Here is a 9,752-nt window from a genome sequence, read left to right as displayed (position 1 = left end):
AGTTTCTCTCCTGGATTATGTGTGTTAGTTTATATTTTCTGTGTTTTCTGTTTTCAGGTGGGTGTGTGTCTGTCTGGTGCGTTTAGTTTCTTTATTTTGTTGTGTTTGTGCTTTATGCATTTCTGTAATATCCTGCTGCTTGTGTTTTGTTTGTTTTGTGGCTTTTATTTATGTTTCCTGTGTTGTATTTGTGTTGTTTTGTGCTTTCTTGTGTTTCGTTTGTCGGTATTAAGTGGTTTGTTTATTTTCATTGCTGTGTTCTTGTTTTTCACATTTGTTTAAATTCATGTTCATATTTTCTAATGTTAATTTTATAAGACCTACTGCAAGCTATTCTCCATTTTCTGTTATTATCTCTTGTGTCTAGTTTTTCATTATTTTTTTTTTATCTGGCAGCGATTTGGTTTGCTTATACTCCCTTCCTCTAGTTTTACAGTTACTAATTAACTTACCTTTCATTATACAAGCAATATGTCACAAGTCACAACGTCTAGTCACATCCACCTTCACTCCTCCTTAACCTCATTGCTATTACCACAACTACTATCTATTTAACCTCTATCTCTATCTCCCACAGCGTCTATACTCATTCACTCTTCCGTAACTTCATCACTATTGCCATTCCTCTCCTGCGTCCCACCTCTCTCTTCACAACTATCCTCCAGGCAGCGAGACAAACTGAAGTCCTGTGCTTGAGTGTCGTGTCGCGTCGTGTCTCGGAGGCGTCAACGGAACGTGTTTGTTTTGACTTAAATGTTCTGCGTTTCTTCAACTCTTTCCTTTTCTTCTTCCCGCCACCCTCCTCCTCCTCCTCCTCGTCTTTCTCTCTCGTGAGTCTCAAACTACACTCCAGCATTCTCTTGGCCTGGTTCTTCCTCACGCTTATTTTTAGATTCACTCCACATCTTTTCATTAACTTATTTTTCTCTTATGCAAAAATATGTATCTTGTGTTTCTCTCCAGCTGGTACTGCTAATTACTTTCTGCTTCTATTTCTGTTGTCATTCCATTACGAGATTATTTTTCTTTATGACATTCTCCTTTTCTTTTTTCATTCTTTTCTTTTTAAATTCTTCTTTCCCTGGATTTAATTTCGCTCGGTGTTTTTCATCTTGTCAGTTTCTGTTATCAATGTCTCCTGGTGAAGTTCCGTCAGTTGCAATTTTTTTTTTCTTAATATGCGAAGTTTCTTTTTTTTTTTTTTTCATATAAGGATCATGTTTGTTATTCTCATCCAAAACTATCATGCTAATTAACACCTGTTCTCTACTTATCTCTTATCATTTCCTTGGTTATTTTGTGGTGCATTAAAAAAAACATACTCCAAATTAATATAACTCGTCTGAAGCTTTTACATCAAGGGGAAAAAATAAATCAAAATCAACGATAACCATATATATTTTTTACCGCCGAAGCGACAAATGATAATAGAAAAGAAAAAGAGAAGAAATAATACCCAGCTCTCTCAACCCCTCCAAAAAAAAAATATAAACTCCCCGTGTATTTGGTAGAGGTGAATGGCGGTGTTCGCGTGGCGGGAGAGACAAGCAAGGCGGGGAATCACTCACGACCATACTGAGAAGAAATGAGGCGCGGAAACTACACTATTATCAACCTTTTTGCTACGTTTTCTTTGATTTTCCCGAGAGTCTCCGAGGTACACGTCCAGGGCAGCAACTTTGTGTCTGTCTATTTTCCACTTGATTCTAGGCGGCGCGTGAGAGAAGAGAGAGAGAGAGAGAGAGAGAGAGAGAGAGAGAGAGAGAGAGAGAGAGAGAGAGAGAGAGAGAGAGAGAGAGAGTGTGTGTGTGTGTGTGCGTGTGGCGTCGCTAATTTAGGGATGTTTTTGTCTAGTGTCTGTTGGTTACTGTGGAAAGTCAGTGTGCGTGGAGAATGTAATCACCACCACGCTGCTTCGGACTGTATCTGTTTCAATAAAAGTTTATATGGTATACGTAAGCAAATGGACCTGCTTTTCATTACTCCCAGAACCCCAAACACTAATAAAACAAGGATCCAGCTTCGTTTTACTGCCGCTCACCTGCAAAATGTTAAGTGATTTGGGTTGATTTACATGACTTGCTCCAAAACTTGTGACCTGAAAAATGAAGCACTGCAGCAAATAAAATATCTTTCCCCTTAGTTTTTGTAGCTGTTGACTGATTTCGTTTTTATATTCATTTGTTTTTGGATGTGAAATAGCCACTGTTCCTAATACAAAAATGAAATAAATAATGACAAGGAAGATAGTAGTAATATACAATGATAGACTAGAGTGATTCTTCCTTTAGATATGCATGCTCTCTCTCTCTCTCTCTCTCTCTCTCTCTCTCTCTCTCTCTCTAAATAAATAAATAAATAAATAAATCAATAAATGAATAAACAAATAAGTAAAACCAATTTAGTTTTTGTACTTGTTTACTGATTTCGTTTTTCATTTATTTGTTTTCAGATGATGAATGGCCACTGTTCCTACTACAAAAACTAAATAGAAAATGAAAATGAAGATAGAAGTAATAAATAATGATACGCTAGAGTGATTCCTCCTTTAGTTCCTCATATTTCGCTACTACATTATTAATTTACTAATTTTTTCACCTATTCCTGCAACTCACGACTGAATACAACACGGAAAAGAAGAAATGTTTTAGTCTCTTAGTAGAATATAAAGGTGTGTTTGCCTCCATACCTTCTTTCATCTTTGTCAACATCTTTCACCAGTCGGATCTCACCGGGCAAAAAGAGTTAACCTGAAATTCTAAGATGATGGAAATTTACTTAACTCAGCTAACTTCCGGCGAGGTTTCTTCGTTCAGAACACAATGGAACTCGAAAAAAAAAACAGAAAAGGACTAGAAACGTGGGTATCTATATTGTTGTTTGAGGTAAAGAGGCAGAATATCCGTGAACAAAGGAAAAAGACTTGGTTGTTGTGTTTTCACTATCTACGAGGAAAAAAAACAATAGATATGGTAAGGAGATGTCTGTGACGAGCTACAATATATATCAAAAAGAATTATCTGGATTACGTGGGTATGTTTTTTTTTTATTTATTTATACCACGTGAAGTTTTCGCGGGAATTAATGGACTTTTATGGTACCTCCTATCTCAAAGCCAACCCGCTAGGAAACCGTTGCCCCGAGTGAGGAAGCCTAACCTACACTCAGACAGTGGACAAGATTCGAACCCATGCACTTGGAAATCCCTCGAACCCCAAAGCACGCATGGCTCCACTGAATATCCCTGAGCTAAGGAAAAAGAAAGACGTGGTTGTTTATAATACCTTTCACTACCTACGAGAAAGAAGCATAATAGTACAGGCAAAAGGAGCTACAGTATACAGTATTGTGTATAATAAAAAGAAATATTTGCAGTAGTACACATAAAAGATTAAAGAGTTATAGAATTATAGAGATAGAAAAGAAAAAATACAAGAAGCTGAACAATATAATCCTAAAAGACATAGTTTGCAATTACACTATTAACTACTTCAATACTGGAACACATATTTTACCTTCAGATTTGTGCACGATTAGGCCATTTTGTTGACATTAGGAAGGGTCTATGGAGGTCAGAAGATCAATGGACACAGTCTTCACTATCTTAATCCCCCACATGAGTTCCTGAAGCTGTATAAACTCACCAAATAGTTAGAAATAATATGGAAACGCGTCATAGTACTCAAAGGATGAAATTAGTTAAAGCGCATAGTAAAGGTAAGTAGAAGGGAAACAAGATGAAGGATAGGGTATAAAGATAACATAAAGAGATGAATACGAGAACCTCCCTTATCATGACTTTATATTCATTGGCTTTACTGATTGACATGAATAATCAACACCAACACAGCAATATTAAAAGAGAATATCCGTGCAGCTTGTATTAAACTTGACAGCGAGAAGCGTTTACGTATATCACAGCGTCTCTCTCTCTCTCTCTCTCTGGGTAATTTTCTATTTGTATGATGTTCCCTTGTGTGTGTGTGTGTGTGTGTGTGTGTGTGTGTGTGTGTGTGTGTGTGTGTGTGTGTGTGTGTGTGTGTGTGTGTGTGTGTCTAGGCAACTGATGTTTTCATTTCATGTTTTATGTGGCGCAACACAGCGACTGATAATGAGAACCAGGTAATGAAGGAGACGAACACAATGAGAGAGAGAGAGAGAGAGAGAGAGAGAGAGAGAGAGAGAGAGAGAGAGAGAGAGAGAGAGAGAGAGAGAGAGAGAGAGAGAGAGAGAGAGAGAGAGAGAGAGAGAGAGAGAGAGAGAGAGAGAGAGAGAGAGAGAGAGAGAGAGAGAGAGTATTAGGTTTCTTTATTTTTCATTCCTAATAATGCATAATTCCAAGATCCTGTCTGTTTGTCTGTCTTTCTGTCTGTCTGGCGATGTTTATATGTGTCTGCTCATTTCTGGCTCTGGCTTCGTGATTTTTCTTTCCACACTTTATCATCCTTTGTATTAGATTGTAATTTCCAAAACCGTGTCTGTTTATTTGTCTATCTTCATGCAAAGTTCTCTGTTTATGATTATTTTTTTTTATGTTTCAGCTCTCTCTCTCTCTCTCTCTCTCTCTCACGCGTCACCTCACACCTCTCTCTGTCACATTTTACCATCTTCTTTATTCCGCCTCCAGCCACCTCCCGCGACGCTTGATGGCCACAAAGACGCTAAAAAAAGCCTCCAACACTCTCTTTTTCGCGACTGAAGACAGATCGTTATTGTTATTGTTATTGGTGTTATGTTTTGTCGCAGTTTATGTCCAGCGGTTGCAGTGATAATGGCGTGTTTCTTGCTCCACAAATTCTTTTTACGTTGCTCCTAAATCGCCACTTGCGTCAGAGAGTTACCAATTTTTTTTTTCTTATCGTTCCGCCTCCATTACTTTACTGATCTGGTGAAAAAGGCGAGCAATGGATACGTTTGTGAGCAATACTTTGTGGTGTTTTGAAGCGTTAAAGTGAGTTCTTGTCTGCGTTGGGAAGTGATGAAAGGGCAAAAGTCGTCCCCTAGTATTGTGTATCTTGCATAAAAGTGGAAATGTAGACTTGCAATTCTTGTGGAAAATTAGAAATGTGCTACGCAAGGTCGTGTTCTGGTTACCTATGATGAAAAGGTTCGTTCGTGTATTTTTCGAAGGAATATTTCGTTCAGTAAGTCTTTGTAGCTTCCATGAGACACAAAGGGAGAGAAATGAAAACAGCAAGCGTATCATTCAAAAAAACACCCTGACACCAGAACTGATTATGGCCGTGATTTATTATATGAGCATAAGAAAACAAATGTGCATATTTATCACTGCGGCAAAGAACTCCGAATATATATTACACTGAAAGAAAATGCAAAAATTATTGAAAAATTATAATATTAAGTAAATGTTTGAATGTCAACGCTCGTGTGTGTGTGTGTGTGTGTGTGTGTGTGTGTGTGTGTGTGTGTGTGTGTGTGTAAACCTCACTCAGTACAAACCACTCTCGTCTTGACACGGAAATAAAAAGGTATAACATATTTCATACAAAAATAGTGAAAAAAAAGTAAAAAAGTTTCATATTTTACGTTAATGTAAAAGCAAAACATTAATAAAATATTCTTCAACCTGGATATGATATTTGCTACACATTCACACCTGGAAATACATAAAATATAGGAGAGCAAAAGATTGGTGTGTTAAAAAGAAGCAAAAAAAAGTTAATGATATTATTCTCTCAGAATTGTTTATTTCAACCATTAAACTAAAAGGAAACAAAAACATTGAATCTTTGTCTCCACACTAACAGGAAATAAATCTTTGAACGAAGGCCAGAAGTTACCGAGATTAATTCCTTCATCTCCAGGTATTTCCAGGAAACGTGATATCTATAAGCACTTCTTTTAATTTATAGGAAATATTTATCACTACACACACACAAACACACACACACACACACACACACACACACACACACACACACACACACACACACACACACACACACACACACACACACACACACACACTGTAAAAATCCTCCTACATTTTTCTCTTATCTTTCTTCTTCATCAGTCCGTCATTTACGTGTTTCAATTATCTCATTTTCTTACTAACTACCAGATAACAAGACGAGAAGAAAATATAACGACGTGATATTCTCTCTCTCTCTCTCTCTCTCTCTGAAGCACAAATGGATAATTGAGAGAGAGAGAGAGAGAGAGAGAGAGAGAGAGAGAGAGAGAGAGAGAGAGAGAGAGAGAGAGAGAGAGAGAGAGAGAGAGAGAGAGAGAGAGAGAGAGAGAGAGAGAGAGAGAGAGAGAGAGAGAGAGAGAGAGAGAGAGAGAGAGAGAGAGAGAGAGAGAGAGAGAGTGTATGAAAGAATTTGCTTTGTTTTCTACTTGCTCTATTTCTGCTCTGAATTTTAAGCGCAGTGTGTGTGTTTGTGTGTGTGTGTGTGTGTGTGTGTGTGTGTGTGTGTGTGTGTGTGTGTGTGTGTGTGTGTGCGCATTATCTAATAGTCTCTCTCTCTCTCTCTCTCTCTCTCTCTCTCTCTCTCTCTCTCTCTCTCTCTCTCTCTCTCTCTCTCTCTCTCTCTCTCTCTCTCTCTCTCTCTCTCTCTCAATCTGTATATTAATCACTTTTTATTTATTGACATACATAGCAATGATTCATTTCGTGTTTTTTCCCCAATGTAAACTGTTTAATCTTCCTTTCCATTCCCCGTCAGCATTTTACCCGTTCTACATTAATGGGTTAGCGTGCTTTCGTATCCGTATTCGGCCTTTTATCTCTAGTTTCATTCTTTTTTCCCTTTTTGTGTCCGGTTCTGCTCGTCGTCTTTAATACATCCGGCCTTTGATGGAAACTGTGTAATCTATATTTTCCGATTTTCTCTTATTTTTTTTCCCCCTTTGCGTATTCATTTTTGCCTCCCCTCGCCTCGCCTCTTCCTATAGCAAACCCATCCATTATTTTTTTACTTTGATGCTGTTCACTCTGTTTGTAACCATTCGCCTCACCTGCGTTGGCCGGGAAACTTGCATTGTAATTTTTTGATGGCGTCCCCTGCTTTAGATCTCGTCATGTAATGTAACTCAGGCGTAATTTAATCTTTTGTTCATTTATTTTTGGTTCATCTGTGTGTGTGTGTGTGTGTGATTATGTGTGCTTTAGATGCTTTGTGAGCCAGTTTGGGATAGAAAGAATGTCATATCGTAGTTTTCTCTCTCTCTCTCTCTCTCTCTCTCTCTCTCTCACCCAATTACTTACAACACTCTCTCACTGACACACATCATAACTGCTTTTAATAGAGTGACGCGGCCAAAGCAGTCTTCACCGATTCCTTTCACGTTACAGGAGTATTCAATCTGAAAACCACTACATTGGTTGTGCAAAACCTGAGCGAATAGGAATAAAAAAGAAAAGGGATAAAAAGTGAAAGGGGAGAGTAAAATGGTAAGCAACAGGAGGGGAGAACAATACGGTATGAGAGAGAGAGAGAGAGAGAGAGAGAGAGAGAGAGAGAGAGAGAGAGAGAGAGAGAGAGAGAGAGAGAGAGAGAGAGAGAGAGAGAGAGAGAGAGAGAGAGAGAGAGAGAGAGAGAGAGAGAGAGAGAGAGAGAGAGAGAGAGAGAGAGAGAGAGAGAGAGAGAGAGAGAGAGAGAGAGAGAGAGAGAGAGAGAGAGAGAGAGAGAGAGAGAGAGAGAGAGAGAGAGAGAGAGAGAGAGAGAGAGAGAGAGAGAGAGAGAGAGAGAGAGAGAGAGAGAGAGAGAGAGAGAGAGAGAGAGAGAGAGAGAGAGAGAGAGAGAGAGAGAGAGAGAGAGAGAGAGAGAGAGAGAGAGAGAGAGAGAGAGAGAGAGAGAGAGAGAGAGAGAGAGAGAGAGAGAGAGAGAGAGAGAGAGAGAGAGAGAGAGAGAGAGAGAGAGAGAGAGAGAGAGAGAGAGAGAGAGACTTTCAACCAACTTTTTTCCTCTTTATGCAAGAACAAGAGTTAACGAACTGAAGGCACAGTTTATGAGAAGAAAAAAAACTACACACACATACAGAAAGAAAAAAAAAGGAAGGAAAAGAGAAGGAAGGAAGGAAGGAAGGAAGAAAAGAAGGAATGAAGGAAGGAAAAGAGGATGATGGGAAAGAAATGACTAATCTCTCTCTCTCTCTCTCATTTATCATTCTGAGGCATTTTTGGATGGGTTTAAGTACGTAGAAAGGGAAAAGAGAGAGAGAGAGAGAGAGAGAGAGAGAGAGAGAGAGAGAGAGAGAGAGAGAGAGAGAGAAAGGGAACGAAGGAAGTATCAAAAATGTCCGATAAAACGAAATTGGAAGAGGATGGGATAAACGAGAATAAGGGGAAGGGAAGAAAAGTGAATTATGAAAAGATTAAAAAGGAGGAAAAGAGAACGAAGGGAGCGTGCAAGCTAATATTCTGTAAATGACTTTTCTATATGGTTTAATTTTCACCGTAAAATACTTAATGGAGGAGAGAAGAGTGAAGAGGAAGGGAAGAAACGTAAAAAAATGAAAAGGTAAAAGCTACATGAATATAAAGATAGGGGTTTGTTAAAGAAAATTAGTAAAGAAGAGTGAAATGAAAAAGAGAAAGAGGTGAAAACAGACAAAGTTGAAAAGAAAACAGAAAGGAAACAGGAACGAAAATAGAAACAGTAAATATGAGTAAAATGAAAGAGAGGAAGAAGTGAAAATGAAAAAATACATAAAAAAAAGGAAAAATAGAAAATCCAATGAAGAGAAAGAATAAAAACATGAAAATAAAAAATATATGAAAAATGAAAAAGAAAAAGAAAGGAAAACTGAGAAAATATCATAAAAATAAGAAAAAAAGAAAAAAAAACAAGAAGAGAAAGAATACAAGCATGAAAAATAAGAATATGAAAAAAACACAAAAATATAGAGAAAAAAGGAAAAACAATGTGATCAGTGTATAAACTCTTCATACAGCAATAAGCCAAGTGTAAAATAAATACAAACTGATATTAAAAAGTATGCAAGTCAGATCTGTAAAGGCGAGGGGGAGATAAGCATGCCTTGATAAGCTCTGTGTTGAAGTGAGGCACAGGTCGACGTAATCAGATAAAATGTGTTGCGTAGGCTTAAGGTTATTTACTTTGTGTGATGGGGGATTGAGGTGTGTGTGTGTGTGTGTGTGTGTGTGTGTGTGTGTGTGTGTGTGTGTGTGTGTGTGTGTGTGTGTGTGTGTGTGTGTGTGTGTGTGTGTGTGTGTGTGTGTGTGTGTGTGTGTGTGTGTGTGTGTGTGTGTGTGTGTGTGTGTGTGTTCGTGATTAGCTTCTCTCTCTCTCTCCTCTAAATAGATAAATAGATTAACGAATAAACAAATAGATAAAACCTATTCTTTCTTTATAAATCGAACATAAATCAAGAAAATGTCAAAGGTAATGTACAAAAAATGCCGACAAAATTGCACACACTGGAATCTTAACAAAAAAAGGAGGAAGGAGAAAGAAAGCAAGTGATGAAAGGATAAGTATGGTCCTGAGCTTTATGTGAGAGAAATGATGATGGAAGCACCACCATCACCACCACCACCACCACCACCACCATCATCACCACCATCATCACCACCAGCTATAAATCTCAGGTAAAGACGAGGTATTTCTCCTTTTTCTATAATTATGTATATTTGAATTTTGACGAAGCAATAAATCATAACTGAGAGTCGTTAGTTGGATTGAAAAAAGAAAAGAAAAAAAGAAGAGAATAACAGAAAATAAGGCTTTGAATTTCTAGCCAAAAAGAAGTGAAGGTGTTAAAAA

General features: G+C 37.9%; 1 protein-coding gene across 1 annotated transcript in view; it reads left to right on the top strand.

Annotated features, from left to right (window-relative positions):
• Window positions 1–9,132, top strand: part of LOC123519527 — a 140,614-nt gene extending 131,482 nt beyond the window's left edge. The window contains exon 10 of the transcript XR_006679032.1: window positions 9,107–9,132. The gene's annotated coding sequence lies outside the window, so the exon portion shown is untranslated. The remainder of the gene's footprint in view (window positions 1–9,106) is intronic.
• The last annotated feature ends 620 nt before the right edge of the window (window positions 9,133–9,752 follow it).

The sequence above is a fragment of the Portunus trituberculatus genome, chromosome 45 (assembly GCF_017591435.1).
Source record: "Portunus trituberculatus isolate SZX2019 chromosome 45, ASM1759143v1, whole genome shotgun sequence".
Lineage (NCBI taxonomy): Eukaryota > Metazoa > Arthropoda > Malacostraca > Decapoda > Portunidae > Portunus > Portunus trituberculatus.
The sequence above is the reverse complement of the archived record's forward strand: the minus strand, read 5'-3'. Positions and strand labels throughout refer to the sequence as shown.